Consider the following 19,751-nt stretch of genomic DNA (forward strand, 5'->3'; position numbering starts at 1 on the left):
AAAACAGAGATGGTCTTCTGACTTCCTTATTCCTCTGCTCAGGTCTAACCTGTCAGAATAATCATTCTAAATCTTCACTTTTTGTATATCTCTTCATGCTTTGATAGTTTCATGGCTATATTTTCTATTCCATTAAATTTAAATTCTTTTGACTGATTGTCAAGGTCTTGCCCCAATCTAGTTCCCTCTTAACCTGTGAACCATGTTTCAGTCTACTTTAGTTCTAGTTAGGTCTGTCTTTCAAGTATATTCATGTTCACTTATTCTTATGTATATTTGTTTATGGATCTACCCTCACACAACTTAGTATTGATTCAGTAAGGATGTATGGTTGCAAGTGACATAAAATCCAACTCAAACTGGCTTAAATAGAAAAGGGAATTTATTGGCTCACATAACTGAATAGTTCAAGATAGTTTTGTTAGACGTGGCTTGGCTGAAGAGTTCAAATTATGTCGTCAAGATTTGGATTCTCCCTGACACGTTAGCTCTTTCCTCTGCTGTTGGCTTCATTCTCAAGCCCCACAAAGGAACAACCAGCAAGTCTAAGCTCATACTATCCTCACTACCAGCAAAGGTGAAGAACCTATTCCTAAACCAATCACTGTTGCCAGAGAAAGAGATGCTCAGATTGGCTTGCACTGATTGACAAGCCCATCTCAAAAGTTGAGTCTATCAGTAACACATGAATGGCACAAGAAAGTGATTTTAGGAAAATAGGAGTATGGTTAACAGAGGAAGGGTAGATATGTCCTGGGTAATGAATGAGAACAGCAGACATACCACACACCCCTGTTCTTCTGTTGATTCTTCTCAAACATTCTTCCACTACATATGCCTTCAAAATGTTTATTCCTATTCAATGCAGTAATATTATTTACCACAAAAAATATGCTCACTTCCTCCCCAAAGAGAGATGATCCAAATTCTCATGTAGTTACTGAAGATAACTCCCAAGTCCAGGACAGCAGGGTAATAAGCATGTTTCTCTATTATACAACAATGTAGTTCCTCAAGGTCTAGTAACCTAAGGCTACAAGATAAAATTAGCTACCAAAAAAAAAAAATTAGCTACAAAATACTTAATACATAATGACAGAAAAAGAAAAGAAGAACTGCAACAAAAACTCGTATTTGGAAAAATGACTAATGGCAAACACATAGTGGTCTTTAATTCATAGCATATATCATGCTAGACAGAAACACCAAGGCCTTCCTACCATGAGAGAGGAGAAAGTTCTTTGATCAACACATCTGGCTGCCATATGTTCAACTATTGGAGAATCTCTCATCCATTGTTCCCCCATGCCATATCTTTAATGGACAGTGGGGAGTATAATCCTTCTAGGGACCACACCTCTTCAACATTCTCTTTCCTGATATAGTGGCAATTGAAAAAAAAAAAAAACAAACAAACTTGCTATTACAGAGATAATTAGCTTTTACTACCAAATAGCTGTGATCCTCTTCTGTTATGTAGAATTGTTGCTAGGAAGTAGCTGCATAGGCAGGGACTACATTTTCTAGCTTCTCCTTTTAATCTTTACAAAGTCGTACAATTAATTATCTCCTTTGGAATATGAGTGGAAGTGACATGAATCCCTTCTTGCCAATGTGGTTAAGAACTAGGTATGTCTTCTATGGTTTCTTTTTCTTCCTCTAGCTGCACTGAGAGGACTCTAAGACCCTAGAGAATAGTTCTAAGAGAACCATGAGATAGAAGGAGTCTGGGTAGCTGAATGACCTTGTAGAAGGCCACTTTCTAATCAGGAATACCAATATTGGACTTTGCAAAAGTGAAAAATAAACATCGGTAGTGTTAAGCCAATCAAACTTCTGCACTATGTGTTACAACACTTAGTGCTAACCCTAATAACTAGCCTTTATTCTCCAGACTTAGGATTTTTCTCACCATACAATTTACTTTACTTTTTTTTTTTTTTAAGTAGGCTCTACGCCCAATGTGGGTCTTGAACTCATGACCCTGAGACCAAGAGTCCCATGCTCTGCAGAGGGACCCGCCAGGTGCCACAATTTCGTTACTTCTTACCAAGCTTCCAGTCTATTTGCATTTGGCCAATTTCATGGGGAAGAAAACCTCCAAAGCTAGATGTTATGTTAAGCTGCAGTCTTTGCATCTAGATTCCAATACGGGTATTTTTATCTTTCCATAATACGCCTTGTTATACTCCTTACTTAGTGGCCTCCATTTTGGTTTCTGCCTGAGAATGATTTGAAACAATAGCTACTGAAAAAATAAAATGAAAAAAAAAAGAAATAATAGCTACTAGTTTTGCAAGGGGGGACATGGGCATACTGGTGCTGGAGGGAGTAGAATGGGATAATTATTACCTTTCTAAGCAGGCAGGAATTGCTAGAGAGAAGCCTGGGTGTGTTCAGACCTCTCCCAAGTGCCAGTCTTTTCCCTTTCTTGCCTTCATTGGCATTAAAATTCTCCTGGGGCTTTTCCCACACTAATGGCTCCAGATTATTGAAATTTCTGTCATATTTGATTGAGCCTTTAGCAAAAATGGTCACTTATAACAAAGTATTTTTCCCTCTCAGGCTTAGATAAATCAAGTTCAATCCTAAACTTGAGTCTTTCTTATAGGACCTAACTGAAAGCCAACAGGCCAACATGTAATAGTTGGTGTACTCTAGTATCTTACCTTTTAGTGACATTTTTTACATTTCATACTTGATAGGCACATGTTTTGGATTCTAATATACAACAGGTGCCACTTTAATGTACTACTTTGCTATTGAATTCCCAACCCAATATAGATGAGGCCTCATCTGAATCAACTGATTCAATATTTTAAGATCTTTCACTTACTAATCCCCAGTTCTGATACCAATTTGTGAATTGTTAGAGCTATTTTAGTTGCAGGTGACAAAATAAAAAACACAAAAAAGACTTATACAAAAAAATATATTGGCTATCGGCTCACATAGCTAAGGAACTAGTGATATATTTAGCTTAAGGCATAGCTTGATCCAAGGGCTTAAGCAATGTCATTAGAATTCTATTTCATTTCATCTCTTGGCTCTGTCTTCTGTGTTGGCTTCATTTTCAGGCTCCATATGGTGGCTCCTGGCAGCTCCAGTTCACATAATCCTTACTGTTAGGAATCTCAGTGGAAGAGTACATGCCTTTTTCCCAGAAGTGCTAGCAATAATCTCCTTATATTTTATTGGCTTTGATTAGGACATGTGACCAGAAGAATGATTACTCATGTTGTTAAGAGTGGAGTCCAGTCTCCCTAAAAGATGTTGACTGAGAGTAATAGAGGAAAACAGGGTATGGTTATCAAAAGAGTGAATGCTGAGTGGCAAAAAACCAAATGTCTCTCATTAGATACCAATGTGTAGCGATTCCTAATTGCTTCACATGTGTTGGTTTTATCTCCTTCACTGGACTGTAAGTCTCTCTGGAGCAGGATCATGTATTATATGTCTTAACAGTGCCAGCCCAGCAGGCAGTCCTTAGATACTGGCTGATTGATTGCCTCTTCGTGGCACACCGAAGAGGGTAAAAAGAGCTTAATAAAAGGATGATTAACAGAGATGTGGGAAGGGTTAAGGGAACCCACTAACAATGGTAAAACACCTAACTGGTAACAGTGAGAAGACTTAAGCCTGAAGGAGCAGGGGAAAGGAACTTTTAAGTGCTATAGTTTAGAAGGGGATGTCTGACAAACACTGTGACTATAAATAGAGAAATGCAGCCACTGCCAATGTGGCCCAGGAGGGGACTGGGAAATAAACACTTGTCCTCTTTTCCCCCAATCTCCAAACTTCTGTTGGTACCTCCCATTGGCCAAACTCAACCAGAAGCTATAGGGCTTGGATGACAGATAAAGTCTGTAGAGGTCAGCCTTCAGTATAGAGCAAGGCAAATAGGATGAAAAATGAGTCTGGAGGAGCAAATGGAAAATAACCAGGACATCCTTGTTATATTCCTTAGAGCAACCCTCAATAAAAACCACTCCTGTTTTGTAAGTGTTAACCATATAGCCTGATTTCCCAAGAAAATATAATTTTATCTTTTCCAATACATTTGTTAAATATATAACTAATGTGGCTTAATTTTTATAGCATTTTAAGACTTTAACATTCATGAATTCATAAAGCATGAAAAATCTTTTGTTAGCTTATGTAGTTAAAATGCTCTCATCATTGTATTGGTATGGAACTCCTCAAGAATATTGTACCTGGTAATCCATCAGAAAGCCCTGGCACAGAACTTGTCAAATAGTGACAAATTTGATAAATGTTTGATGATTTGAAGAATGATTAAATGAATAAATTAAAGCATTTAGAGCCAGACTCTAAGTGGGAAACTAGATAGGTTTTCCTTGTTAAAGGTTGATGCTAACTATATAACATCTACCAATCCTGTCTCTTAAAGTCTGACATTGGCTTCTTAGCTGTTGATCAAGGTTTTATCTCATAGAAAATGGAACTGCAATAAATTTTCTTCGTCAACCTTTAGAAGTAAGAAGTTTTATAATTAACTGTCATGCTAATACACTCACTATAAAGTCCATTTCAGTTAAGGAACTATTATTTTTTTTAACCTAAAATTGGGTCTCCTCATGGAATTGTCATTTAAATGTAAGAAAAATAAATATATTTGCTTCAGTATATAAACTGGCATTATAAAATATCAGTCCAAACTGTTTCTCTAACAGATTTTAGTTAAGCCAAAATTCCACACTTTGATTCTTTGGCAATCTTGTGTATATAGGCCTTGAACAGTTTACAAAATGTTTTCATGTGAATCACCATTTATTCATACAACAAATAGTACTGAGTACCTACTGTGTGCCACACATAATCTCTGCCCTCGTAGAACTTACAGTGCAGAGCATTGTTTCTCAAACCTCAATGAGAATATAAATCACCTGAGGATCTTATGAAAATGCAGGTTCAAAGTCTGAGATGAGACCCAAGATCACATTGCTAACTAGCTTCTGGGTGATGCTGCTGTTCCTGGTCTGAGGACAACATTTTGAGTAGCAAGAACCTAAGAAGCTCTTTAATTCTCACAACAACTTCGTAAGAAATTATCAGTGTTTTTTTTATTTTATCTTGAGTACTTGTACTATGTACAAAGCACTGTGCTATTAACACTTCAATAAAGATAAATAGTCCCACTGCACAAAGGCCTTTTGGAAACTCACCATATAGAAGGAAAAAAACTAGTGTAACAAATAATTATGAATGTGTGATTCTATTTATATGAAATATCCAGGAAAGGCAAATCTATAAAGACAGAAGATAGCTTGGTGGTGGGAATGGGGATTAATTGTAAATCATCATGAAGGATCTTACTGGGGTTATGAAAATGCTTTAAAAACTGGATACAGTAATGACTACACAACTCAATAAATTTACTAAAAATCATTGAATTGTACACACTCAAAAAGGGATGCATTTGCTAATATATAAAGTATACCTCCATAAAGTTGTAAAAAACCAATTATAATGTGAAAAAATGCAATAATAAACATGTAGTCTTAACTCATTTTTTGTAACTCCCTTCAACAGCCAAGAAAATGAGCTCACAGAGGCTAAAAGATTTGCTCAAAGTCACATAACTAGTTAATGACAGGGTTAGCATATAAATCTAGTTCTACTAAGGCAAGACTAGTCATTGTCAGAAACCTCATCACCGGAGGAGGCATAGAGATGATGCCAGGAAATAGACACCCTTCCACCAAATGGAGGTTGTACCTCTTGCAGAATTGTCTTCACCCTGTGCAGCAGAGATCATCCTGAGTGGTGACCTAAGTGGAATATCATACACATACTGCAGTTGATGGGCTGTGCAAGCCAGCTATCTTCTGGCAGACCCTTTGGCTTCCTCAGGGTTCTTAGATTCAAGCAATGAAAATCAATTCTGACTGATTTAGTAGCAAAGAAAGTGGCCAACTCACAGAATCATTATGAGGGTTTAGAACCAAGTTCAGAGCTGTGCAGCCAAGAACAGTACCCAAAATCATGCTGCAGAAACAAACATAGTGAGAAGACTGCTATCACGGATGCTGCTAAACATACGGGACTCTGCCCCTTTCTTCCACCACCACCGCTGCCCTGGGAACTTAATTTGGCCACAACTGCACTGTTGCAAGGGAACTAACTGCTATCTGTGTTTCCAGTTCTCTACTCAAGGCTATGCAGGTGCTTCTGATTGGCCAAGGGCAGGTTATGTACCTGAATCTAGGCTGCAAAGGCGGGTAATAAAGTATTTGACAACTTCTGTCAGTTTCTAGATCGTGAGAATGGGGCTTCACTTTACACTTTCTTCCAAGGTTCACATATCACTGAATTCTCTAAGGTAAGAGAGTTCAGATGCTGGGCCAACAAAACAAAAACAACCAACAAAAAAAGATGTTCATTATAGCCTTGCACAAATGATGGTTCATGAAATAGCAGCATCAACACAAAGCAGAAGGTTGTTAGAAATGCAGAATCTCAGGTTCTATTCCAGATCTGCAGAATCGAGATCTGCTTTCTGACAGGTAGCTGAGGTAATTTGTATGCACATTAAAGTTTTAGAAGTGTTGCTGTACGTCATACAACATATATTTCTTTTTAATTTTCAAAGATCAGTCACCATTAGGCTCTATTTATCCACAGGGTTGCCAGATTTAATGCAGGATGCCCAATTAAATCTGAATTTTAGATCAAGAACAAATCATTTTTAGAATAAATATGTTCCATGAAATATTTGGGACATACTTATGCTAAAAATTATTCCTTGTATATCTGAGATTCAAATATAACTGGTATGCGGTATTTTATTTGGCAATCGTAATCATCACAAAACTTACCACAATGAACAGAAATTAACAAAAAGAAAGGACATTAACATAACTGCCTACAGGAAAGCATTTACATCAGTTTTCTATTTTGCCATGGTAGGCTTTAAGTATCCTGAGATCATAACATGGAAATTCTGTACAGTTTCAAACCCACTTTGAATTCTGCTTATAAGCATTTAATGCTTGAGATCCCCTATAATATGAAGGTGAATGTTCTGTTAACCCTGAATATTAACTGTTCTGTAGGATGAGTTAATTTTTTAATACACCCATGAATTGCAACTAACTTCATTTATTGAGTTTTGACCAATAGCACCTTCATCCCACAGAACCTGACCACATGAACTGAGTAAATAAAGGAGATGAGTAATGACATCACCATTGGATTCCCTCTGGAAACTGCTATTATAATTTTATTTTCTTCCTAAAGGAAAGAGCTTTCAAACATTCTGTCTGGGAAAGAGGCAGATCATATGATATATATCAATTGGAATTAGAAGCATTACATTCAAAAATTAAAGAAAACTTTTAGTATTCCAAAATGTATACCAATTGCATTTATTTGGAAGATGTTTTAAGTCACTTGAACATTTTAGCCAGTCCAAATATTTCCAATCAGCCAAGTAGGGAATTTGGGGTAATTGGGATATGGTGACTTTCCTTTTATAACCTTTTGCATAGTTATCAGTGAGCCACCAATAGAGTTTAACAAGAAAAATCTTCCATTTATCATACTCTCACCAAGTCTTATCTTATCCTCTTGGCTAGTGATAAAATGTCCAGGGACTGTGAGAGGGATTGAGTTCCAAGAAGTGGAATATCCAGGGCGGCTCAGTCTTGAAGCGTCTGCCTTTGGCTCAGGTCATGATCCCAGGGTCCTGGGATCGAGCCCCACATCCGGATCCCTGCTCAGCGGGAAGTCTGCTTCTCCCTCTGCCTGCCACTCCTCCTGCTTGTGTTCCCTCTCTCTCTGTGTCTCTTTCTGTGAAATAAATAAATAAAATCTTTAAAAAAATAACACATCATATTGTAATCCCTAATGAAATAATGCAATTAGGAGATGCCCATTAATGATGGCTAACTTCACAAAAAGACAAGTGAGACAAGCAGATACTACTTACCTCCTGCATACACACACACACACACACACACACACACACACACACACACACACATCATCCTGTATGAAATATTCTTGCCAAAGATAAAACTAGAATTTGATCAAGCCTACATATCTAAATAATAAGTTACAGAAAATACAGGTGATAAAGGAATATATTAAATGACATGATCAAAATCAGAAAATCCAGGCTATGTAAAATCTTACAGGACAAAGCACATGGTTTTGTTTTAACAAATCAATTGAAGGAGAAGGAGGGGAAAGTCATAAATTAAGAGATTTAACAATATTAAACAATTCACTGTGTGGATCTTATTTGGATCCCATTTTTAACAAAGATTTATTTATTTGAGAGAGAGAGAGAATGGGGCAAGGGCCAGAGGGGGACAGAATCTCAAGCAGACTCCCCACTGAGTGCAGAGCCCAAGGCAGGGCTTGATACCAAGATCGTGAGATCATTACCCTGCGATCATTACCCAAGCCAAAATCAAGAGTTGGACGCTTAACCAACTAAGCCACTCAGGTGCACCAATTTGGATCTCAATTTAAACAGATCCACTACAGTTGACCCTTGAACAACATGGGTTTGAACTGTGGGTGTCCACTTATAAGTGGATTTTTTTGGATAAATACTGTGTACATATTTTCTCTTATAATTTTCTTTTTTTTAAGATTTTATTTATTTATTTGACAGAGAGAGACACAGCGAGAGAGGGAACACAAGCAGGGGGAGTTGGAGAGGGAGAAGCAGGCCTCCCGCTGAGCAGGGAGCCCGATGCGGGGCTCGATCCCAGGACCCGGGGATCATGACATGAGCCGAAGGCAGACGCTTAACGACTGGGCCACCCAGATGCCCCTCTTGTAATTTTCTTAAAAGCATTTTCTTTTCTTTAGTTTGTTTTATTATAGTGTACAGTATATAATACCTATAATGTACAAAATATGTGTTAATCTACTGTTTATGTTATCATTGAGGCTTCCAGTCAACAGTAGCCTCCTAGTAGTTAAGGTTTGGGGGAGTCAAAAGTAATAGGTGGATTTTTAACTGTGTGGGAGTTGGCACCCCTAAACTCCACATTATTCAAGTGTCAACTGGAAGATAAAAAAATTCATGAGACAATTAGGGGAAATTTATTTTGAAAGCACTATCTTGAAGAGATATCCGCATTTCCACGTTCATTGCAGCATTATTCACAGTATCCATCTACATTCAGTTCCTTTCTGAATATTTTATGATATTAAAGCATTTTTATAAACACTGGAGTTGTGATGATGATATTGTCATTATAGTTCAAAGAAGCATCCTATTTTTTAGATATAAGCATTCTGAACTATTTGTGGATGAACTATTTGATGTTTGCTTCAAATTAATCTGGGGGTGGGGAGGCTTGAGTAATTGTTGAAGCCTCGTGGTAGGCTCAAGGGCACTGATTATACTATTCTTTCTACTTTTGTATGTGTTCGAAAATGTCCATGAAATAATTAGGTTTTAAAATATGTTTAGAGTATGATCTCAATTTTAAGTTTGTAAGATCAATGCAGAGAATTAGTTCCCCTTTGAACATATGTCCTCCCCCACTCCCACTTTCTCACCCATTACCCGATCATCCTAATGTTTCCAATAGTTCTTTTCTTCAAGTCCTCTATGTGTACCTATCTCCAAATCAGTTCAGTTCTATAGACAGAGCAAAAAACAACATGCAGATGATGTTATTGATGAGCCAATTGCATTCTTTGTTCTGTCCTGGGACCAATACTTTTTGAGATCGTCAGGAATGGAACACTGATCTGTAGTGAAGAAACCCCTGCTTCTCTGAGAGAAGTTAACGGATCCTTTGGGGATAAGCCTATGATTTTGATCTCATTAGCATCGTGAGCTCCATTCAAGTGTGACTGACAGTCACACAAGTCAATACAGGAGTACTTTGGGAGAGCCAAGTTAGAGAGTTTTTTCTTAGAGATTAGTGCTTCTGTTCTTACAGAGCTCAATAAAAAAAAAAAAAATCAGAGCACTTTTGATTCAACAAATGAATGTAATGAAGCTGTGTGTCTAAGAAAACTGCATTATTGGGTTAAAAGAGAAATGAAATACTAATCCACTTGTTCAAATAAAAATATTACTGAAGGAAATGGAAGTGTATTCTAGATAATTATTAATGCTTTCATTTTCACTTTCTTTAATCCTAGCTTAAGTCATATCTAAAGACTAAATGCAACCTTAAAATTATACCTATATCGTTGCCAGTTTTAATCCCATCAAACATAGCTTATTAAAAATAAAGTAAAATCAAGATGGAAATAGAAATTAGAAATAGAGTGGAAAACAGTAGCCAAAGACCTGGGGAATAATGAGCCAGTTCCATCCAGTATTTTCCTTAGGTTTCATTCCCAACTCCCAAGAAGTAAAAGATGTTTAAAATATTCAGTGGCATCCTTTTATCATGCTACTGAATATAGTTTGAAAGCTTAAGGTGATATGTTTAAAGATTAGAAACAAAAATCCTGTAGGCTTATAATGCAAATGAAACAGCAAAAATTATAGTAAGATATTTTGGATTTAGAGAAGAATGTGCCAATCACCAAAATTTAATGTTTAATTGCATAAAAATGCTGGTGCGGTGAAATTAGAAATTCAACAGATGATCTTAAAATAAAATATTTCTGCAGTATATGAGAACAATTGGTCCCTAACTCCTCTCAAATGAAAGTGCAGATAATTGAGCGCAATCTAAATCATCCAATCCAAGTCAATCAATTCATTTTATCAAACACTCGGGGGAATGAACTCAAGACAAGGCAACTTTCAATGAAAATACAGTTTCTCATTTAATTAATAAACAATTACTGAGGGATTACTGGGGTTAGAGAGAAGATACAGTTATTAACAAGAAAAGGAGACTATATAGCCTTTCCCCCTGAAGAGTCCCTAGTTGAGAGAAACTGAGGGCATATGCACCTAAGGACTTGATAATATTGATTGTGTATTCTCCTGATTTTTTTCATAAATGTTAAAATAAACAGTAAATTTATCATATTAGACTGAATTTGCCTAAGATACCAATGACTTATAAGAAAAAATTCGTAAGATCTGACATGTGGTGAAAGCTGAATTTGGTGTCACCTCTTCCTGGACTTTTCACCAGCAATAACATTTGCTTTTAGCAACCATTTAAAAACAGTTAATTCATACACACTTTATTCCTTTCAGCATTGCTCTACCTTGCTAAGTACATTTTCCCAGTGGTGTTTATCTATTCAAAGTAAATACACTCTGGCAATCCATTTCATGTTCATCTTTATTGTCCTGAGGCATTAAAGACCTCATAGAACCACCATTCTAAGGTGCTATGTCTCACACTTTAGTATCCAACAGAATCACAGAGAGGACTTGTTAAAAGTAGTTTGCTAGCCCCACCCTCAGAGTTTCTAAGGATGGAGTCCAAGAGTTTGCTTTTCTAATGAACTGCCAGGTGAAACTGATGTTACTGGTCCAAGGACCACACTTTGTTGTTGTTTTATTTTTTTTTAAAGTAATCTCTACACCCAACATGGGGCTCAAACTCTGAGATCAAGACTCAGGTGCTCTACTGACTGAGTCTCCAGGTGCCTCTAGGACCACACTTTGAGAACCACTCTTCTAAGTGATATTTATCTGCTTATTCTTAGAAGTTAGAGAGCTGAGGTCATAAGAGGAATTGAGGAAGCCAAAAAAGAATTTTCTTATTCCCATGAAAAATCTCAGGCCTGGTTCTATATGTTCATATATTTTTATTTTATTTTATTTTTATTATGTTCATTTAGCCAGCATATAGTACATATATTTAAGGCCAGTGTCTTCCTTTCTGGAGGGTTCTAATACCAGAGTGTCTTTGTAAGGCAGGTAGCTCCTAACACATATGTGCTCATAATGGCAGGATGGAGGTCAGCTTACATATTTAGAGAGATGTGCAGGCTACAATCATAGATTAATGATTATTTCCAAAAAAGATGAGATAAAAAACCAAGAAGAGAGAATCCTTATATGTTATAACACATGTAATAAGTGACTCCTTACTCCAACAAAGTAAAACTTCTACACACTAAAAACCTAAGTACGAGAGGGTTGGTCCATGATCATAGTAGGGAAGGGATGGCTCTTCTTAAAATAGTTGTTGAGGGTGTTATCAACTCCAAACACCAGGTTGTCTTTACGGGTGATGAAAAATAAGGTTGTCACTGATAGTAACAAGAATCTCATAAAATCTTAACCTCCAAACTTAGATTTCTCCTGATAATCCTCATTTTCCTTCATCTCCTACTTTTCTTTCTTGATTATTGAGCACTGGTTCTTTAACACAGTGAATTGAATGAAAGGATTAAGTAATTTAGTATAGATATCTAATTCAGAACATTGCATTCAATAAATGATTGGGGGGAAGCCTCGGTGGCTTAGCACCTGCCTTCGTCTTAAGTCATGATTCCAGGGTCCTGGGATGGAGCCCCGTGTTGGGCTCCTTGCTCAGCCTGCTTCTCCTTCTGCCTGCCGCTCCCCCTGCTTGTGCTCACTCCCTCTCTCTGACAAGTAAATAAATAAAATCTTTAAAAATAAATAAATAGGGACAATTGGATAGACAAGTGGAAAAAATAAGCTGAACCCCTACCACACTCCTTACACCAAAATAAATTCCAGTTATGTTGAAGATTTAAACACAAATAAGTCAAACTACTAGTTCTAGAAAAAAAAATGAGTGAATTTTATCTTTTTTACAATTTCAAAGGGAGTCAGACCTTCCTAAGTATAACATACACCTCAGATGCCCACACAAGGTGAATACATTGGCCTACATAAAACATTTTTAAAATTTTGCATATAAAAAAATAAGACGAGGGGTGCCTGGGTGGCTCAGTCAGTTACACATCTGCCTTTGATTCAGGTATTGATCCCAGAGTTCTGGGATTGAGCCCTGCATCAGGCTCCCTGCTCAGTGGGGAGTCTGCCTGTCCCTCTCCCTCTGCCCTTCCCACCCCCCTCTTAGGTTCTCTCTCTCTCTCTCAATTAAATAAATAAAATCTTTTTTTAAAAATAAAGACAAATTACAAGTGAGAATATTTGCTACCAGTATCACAGAAAGAAGGCTAGGTCTGATATTATGTTAAAATCTATACAAATCAATAAGGAAAGACCAACACCCAAATGACAAAGTAGCAGCTCCAACCATAGCCTGTTTCCTAGAGTTGCTTACTTCTGAACCAAAATCTCAAGCAGGTGCCCAGATCACAAGTCTACATCCTGGATGCAAAAGGGCCTCTGACTTTTATATGTTAGGTATATAAGGGTTATATCATTGAAATGTCCTTTAATACAGAAAAGCTGTTTAAAAGAAGGTGGACTTTCATGACTATGACAAATGTCCACTACCATTCTTTTGCCAGTTTTATTTTAATAGTGGTCAGTAGGAAAATATGGATGCAAATTTAATTTTCATTTTCCATTTACTTGGAAATTCAGCTGCTACTTGGAAATTTGGCTTCTGTCATTCATGTACTCTTTCAGTTTTTCATAAACCCAACAAATATTTATTAAGCACATACTATGTACCTGGCAGTGTCTTCTAGGTGCTTGAAGTACACTAATGAACAAAACAGAAGAAAATTTCTGCCCCCCCATACAGCTTACATTCTAGTGGGATGTCTTCAGACCCTATTGGGAGTACACATCAGTTTTCCAATTTTTATTCCACACAAAGACAGATTAAGTGGATAGGAACAGAATAAGTAGCCTGGTGTTTGTCAGCTTTTGCAGGACAGTTCTATTAATTGGTCTAGTTTCTAGACACCTGCCTCTTCAAATACATGAAAAAGATATATTCCAAAAAAGCCATTTGCTGTTTGAGATGCTTCCCTCATTGTAGTGAATAAATGTGATTTGACTGTAAGAGATATGTATATTGAATTTAACTATATTCAAAAGAGAGTATAATAATTAGGAGGATTCTTTGTTCAAAGTTCAGAGGACACTAATATTTTCAAAATGCTTTAGAAATGCTGAGAAAATAGAGAGTAAAAATTGCATGGGTATTTGCAGGTGATGCCCTTGTATTTTTTTTAAAGATTGATTGATTGATTGATTTGAGAAAGAGAGAGAGAGAGGCCAGAGGAGGGGTGGAGAGGCAGAAGGAGAAAGAATCTCATGCAGACTCTGCACTGAGCACAGAGCCTGTCTTGGGGCTCAATCCCCAGGACCCAGAGATCATGACCTGAGCTGAAACCAAGAGTTGGGCAGTCAATGGACTGCACCACGCAGGCGCCCTGATTCCCCTGTGCATTCTATTGGACCCAGTTAGGCATATCTCTTCATCCCTAACTCACAATGACCAAAACGAGAAAAAAAGCAATATTTGGTTTAACAATGATATATAAAGTTATTTTAAAGATACTCTCGGGGGTGCCTGGTTGGCTCAGTAGAGCATGCTACTCTTGATCTTGGGGCTGTAAGTTCAAGCTCCACTTTGGGTGTAGAGATTATTTAAAAATAAAAAATCTTAAAAAAAAGATTTCCAAATCATTAATTCATTTAGCAAATATTTTTTCTTCAGAATGTTTGAAGGCCTTGTTCCACTGTCTGCTAGCTCCCAGTGTTGTTGTTGAACATTGGACACAACACTATTTTGAGTGTTAGTCCTTGGTATTTGTCCTGTTTTATATTCTCTCTGGAAGCTTGAAGGTCTTCTCTTTGTCTTCCGTGTGCTCAAACTTCCTGATCACAGGCTTTGGTATAGATTCATTTTTATCCATTGTGGTAGGCTCATGGTGAACCCATTTAATTTAGTAACTCATGTACTTCAGTTCTGGAAATTTTTCTTAGATTGTTTCATAGATGATTATCCCAATTCCCCCTTCAAAGAACCCCACCCCCTTGCTTTTGGAGCCCTTATTATTTGGATTTTGAATTTCCTGAAATAGTCCTTTCTTTTTGTTCTGCATTCTAGGAAATTTTCTCAACTTTTTCTTCCAATCCTTCTATTAAGCTTATACTCTCCTATTTTCAATTCTAAATGTCTAAATGTCTCCCACGATAGTGGCTTCTCTTAAGTGTCTGATAATCCTTGGTCATCTGCTCATATTTAAGAATAAGGCAACAAACTGCTGACAGGCAATTCTGAGTATACAGTTGGGGATTTGTCAGTTGTAAACTTACTTAAGAGTAATTTCTTTGGGCTTATAGTTAGGGAACCTTCCACATCAGTACCTTCAGGTCTTTCCTTTTGGGTTGATCAGAGTCCATATAGAAGGATCTTCGATCTTCTCCTTGGAAGTTGAAACCCTGGCTGCCCTGAATCTGGGAGCCTCGTTGTTAGACATATCTGGAGGCCTCAGCACCCAATACACAAATGTTCACTTAATTCCCTTACCCCTGAGAGACCTCCTGCTTCATCATCTGCAGAGAATAAGTTTGCAGTATTTTGCCTCAGTAGGAGAGAGGCATTTGTTTGCCTGACTGCATGGAGTTGGGAAGGGAATCTGGGGATCTGATTGCTTCTTAAACAGACTGGCAACCAATCCTCCTTACAGTATTACCCCCTTTCCTCACTTCACTTCAAGGGGAACCTGGAACTGGCTGGTTAGGAATCTTTTGGTGACACTTCAGTGTACATAGGTTTGATTATTGATTTACCTCGTTGCCCCCTTAAGATGCAGGTTTGAGAGTCTACTACATCTTTTATCACTCTTCTGTTTTTCCAGCTAAAAGACTTCTCAAATTTTGTTGCCATTGTCTCTTCTTTGGCTTCCCATGATTTTAATCCTTAAAAAGTCATTTTATGACATGACATGATTTACTTTAACTTAACATGGGGGTGGAAAAGCAGGAGGAAAGATAGAAGAATCCATAATTATTAAAGATGGGTGATTAAGTACATGGAGTTTCTTAACACTACTCTGTCTACTTTTTTTAAAAATAGGTTCGAGACTTTCTATAATAAAAATATTTTTAAAAAATCCCTTTACTGATTTCTTAGTGTGATATTAGGATGGAACAAACTTCAGAGCATGTGCTAAACTGCCATCTCTACCTAGAAGTACAGAACCATTCATTTTTCAATAAATATTTATTGAGCATCCACTATGTACTAGGCATTGTGCCAAGATACACACAGGAATATGGAAAAGAGATTATTTATTTTACTTGGTCTACTATACTGAATTTAAAAAAATTAAAATCTATGTTGTTTTAGAGTGTTTGGCAGTATTTTTTTCCTTTTCCGACTCTGAATTTGTCTTGATTTTGGTATAAATGCACACTTTTATGAAATATGAAAGAAGGAATCCTAAAGGGGAAAAAGACATTGAATATAAGATGGGCCATTAGGGGATATCTCCTCAAGTCTGAAAATAGCATTCACACAAGCCATTTAATGGCTTAAATTATGAATTTCATTAACAAGGAAACGAGCACTCTTTTTACCTATGAACACAGAGAAAAGGCAAAATCTGTACCCAGGAAATCCTGCAAGGAGTTCTTGCTAGCTAGCTGATAAAAGAGAATGAGGAGAGTGGACCTTTGATGAGTAGTAGAATGTGGCTTATAATAGAGTGGAAAATCTTGGCTTTTAGTTCATCAGCAATGGAAGTGCCATGAACTGAATGTAACATTTATAAAACTAATTGTTACATAAAATTGTTCCCTTTAGTCCCAAAGGGATAGCTGTGGAAAAGAAAGCAAGAACTCCTAGCTGCTCTCCTGTGGAGAGTCCATTACCCATCAAACTTGGTTCTAGTTGGAGAATGCTAGGAGGACACTCACTCCATCTAGAAAGCAACTTGCCACTTGACTTGATTAGCTCTATTCTCTTTCCTCCTCCCCTTCCATGAACTTTCTGGAATATTTCCTCCTAAATCAGAGGCCAAGTTCAAGTCAATCTCCCAAGGAAGCAAAGCCCATTGCCTTGATTACTTTTCTTTTTGACTGTAAAGGTTTCTCTGGGCAACTCAGGTCTCCCTCATAAAATGTGTGTATGTGTTTTTGAGTGTAGAGTGGGGGCTCTTAGAAAGTGGGAACTGAAACTTTGTTGACAGAATTATTATGTCTGCCCAGTGGCAGGCTAGAGTGAATGGAGAGGGACATAAAATATATCAGATTATAACAGTCTTGAGGCAGGATGGGTTTGAGATTTTCTGTTCCTCACAGCATTCAGCACCAACCCTGCATGTAAGAAATGTTCATTATATTTCAATATTGATTGATACTGATTAATTTACACTATAGATATAGTATTCTAAATTTAATCACTGAATTTGTATTTCTAGTTGTTGTTCCCTGAACTTTTTAATAAAGCCTTCTGGCTCTATCTAGCAAGATCAGCAAAGGCCCAGAAATTAGTTATAAGTGACACAAAACTGTGGTCTTTATACTCTTTTTGTCTTCCATATATATTGGGAGTATTATAGGAAATCCATTGGTGCGAATAATGTTCCTGTATTAAAAATGATACATACAAAGACTATATAACAGCATGAAAAACTAATTCATGTTATAATGTCTCATGTTATAATGTCAAATGATTGATAGATTTAATTCCAGCCTCCCTTTTTTGAGTGTCTACTATGTACTCAGTCTCATGTTAGGTGCATGGTACAGACCGATGCATGGCAATCCTATTGCTCAAGGAGTACATAATCTAAGGAGAAAATAAAGTATAAAACAGTATGGGCCATAATAGATGTGAAAAACTTCACCAGTCAGTCCGTCAAAGGAGTGAAGGAGCCCTCATAACTGAGGGTTTGGGCAGATAGCTATTTCTTCCTCTGAATTAGTTATATGAGAAAGAGGAGAAGCAAGTTCTCTCCTCCCTCCCCCCCCGCCTTTTTTTGAAAACAGCATAAATCCCTCAGATGGGATTACATTCTCCTTTCTCCAATATTTCTCTTTGGGTTTACCACTGAGTGATAGAATCTTACCCCTAGAATGGGCCTTAAAAGTTCTAGTGTCAGACTTCCCATCTGATGTTTGGGTCTTTGCTACAGAAAATGGCCATTGGGCCTATATTATTTAGAACACACTAGATTACAAATAGCAGAACACTCGAATCCTGTTGGTTTCATCAAAGGCAGACCTGGGTTCTGAAGCCGTTTGATCAGAGAGCCTCAAAAACATCATCAAAGATCATATTTCTTTGCTTTCTCCATGCCTGCTTTATTTAACCTAGCTGGACCTTGTGCTTGGAAGACGACTGAGGGGCTCCTTAATTTGTTTTCCATACGACATGCTGGTGATATTCTTTCAATTTTTGTTGTTGCTGTTATGCTCCCTGATTTTTGGAGTACATGCAGAAAGAGGAGGTCGCTGCTGAAGTTGTTTTGGAATATGTGAAACAGACAAACAAAAACGTCCCCAAAAGGCCACAGTAAATTGCTCCTCTTATTGTCCCAAATTGTGTCATGCCCATTGCCAACTAGTAACTGTGGCAGGGATGGGACTATGTTGCTTTATTTAGGTTGGAATTATGCTAATTTGTTTATATTGGAACCACATGCTCCAGTACACGGCCAGGGAAGGGATGTGACGGCTAAGAACAAGGGGTGTTAACATAGATAAGGGAGAGTGGATAATGGAGAAACTACCACAGGATATGGCACAAGGTCCAGGGTGTGGCCATTGACAAGTCATGGAAACCCCCGGCCCCAAGGAACAATTGCCTTCTCCCTCTGGACAGCTTGGGTTGTAATAAAGTACAGCAACTGCATATTTGCAGCTAAATCTACCTCCGTGTTTCGATGCAAGTCTGGGCTTCAATGACTCCTTGCCATGTTGTTGCCCTCAAGGCACTGGCTGCTTCCTTCAATTTGTTACCTTGGATGTGCCTTCCTTCTTCAGTGTTTCTTCTGCCTGGCCCTTACTGGTCTTTACTGCACTCACTGAGCCAAAAGACTTAAACACTGGCTGCTACTGGAGAAAATCTTACTTCCATTTCCAAACTGAAAGGAACTGAAGTTTAGTTATTTTGTCCTCTTTTTACTCTTTTTGGGGCTTCTTTGGGCTAAGTTCAGAACTTGCGCCAAGATAGTGGCTGTGCGACCAAACCTCCCTGGGCCATCTCTGCAAAATGATGGCACTGGCTTGATCCGTTTCCAAGAACGCGTCTCGCTGTCCAATTCCGTGGCCCTGAACAGGATTCGCGTGGGAAGAGGTGATTGTAGACTTGGGGGCTTGTGTGAGTGGAGTGTTTGGGTACCTGAAGCCCACACGGCTTTGTATAGTTTGAGGGAGTTTTCACCCTTTCCCTGCATTCTGCTCAGCAACGAATTCGACCAGCTGCATCAACTCCAAGCGCGGACAGAGGTGGCTCGGTCTCCCTTCCCCACGCACGCATCTTCCGCGCCCAGCGCGGCGCAGCCTCCCGGGCTGGAACGTCCGGGCTCGGCCGAGCACTGCGTACGGCGTCCAGCGCGGCTTGGTCGGGAACTGCAGCTTCCAGGGCTCTGCGGCCTCGGGCTGGGTGGCCTGGGCAGCGGATCCAGATGCGCCCGCAGCTGCGTCTCCGCCGCGCCGCTCTGCCGCCCGAAGCAGGAGCAGGACAAGCTGGAGGAGGCGCCACGGTGCCTGCCGCCCTGCTCCCGGGGGCACGGACTAGACGCTCTCGGCGGGCGGCCCGGCCCTACTTCGCGGAGTGGCTGCGCGCGTCTCCCGCCCCTCCCCGGCGGCCGTGACTCCGTCCCGCCTCACCCCACCGCGGGCTTTGTCCACCGGCCGCGCGGCGGCCCCTCCCCGTTCCCGCCGGCTCCTCCCCACCCCCTCCGCTGGCCCCACTTCCTCGGCGCAGGCG

Source organism: Eumetopias jubatus, unplaced genomic scaffold, assembly GCF_037043125.1.
Source record: "Eumetopias jubatus isolate StellerSeaLion01/CBP00866 unplaced genomic scaffold, mEumJub1_p1.0 scaffold_7, whole genome shotgun sequence".
NCBI lineage: Eukaryota > Metazoa > Chordata > Mammalia > Carnivora > Otariidae > Eumetopias > Eumetopias jubatus.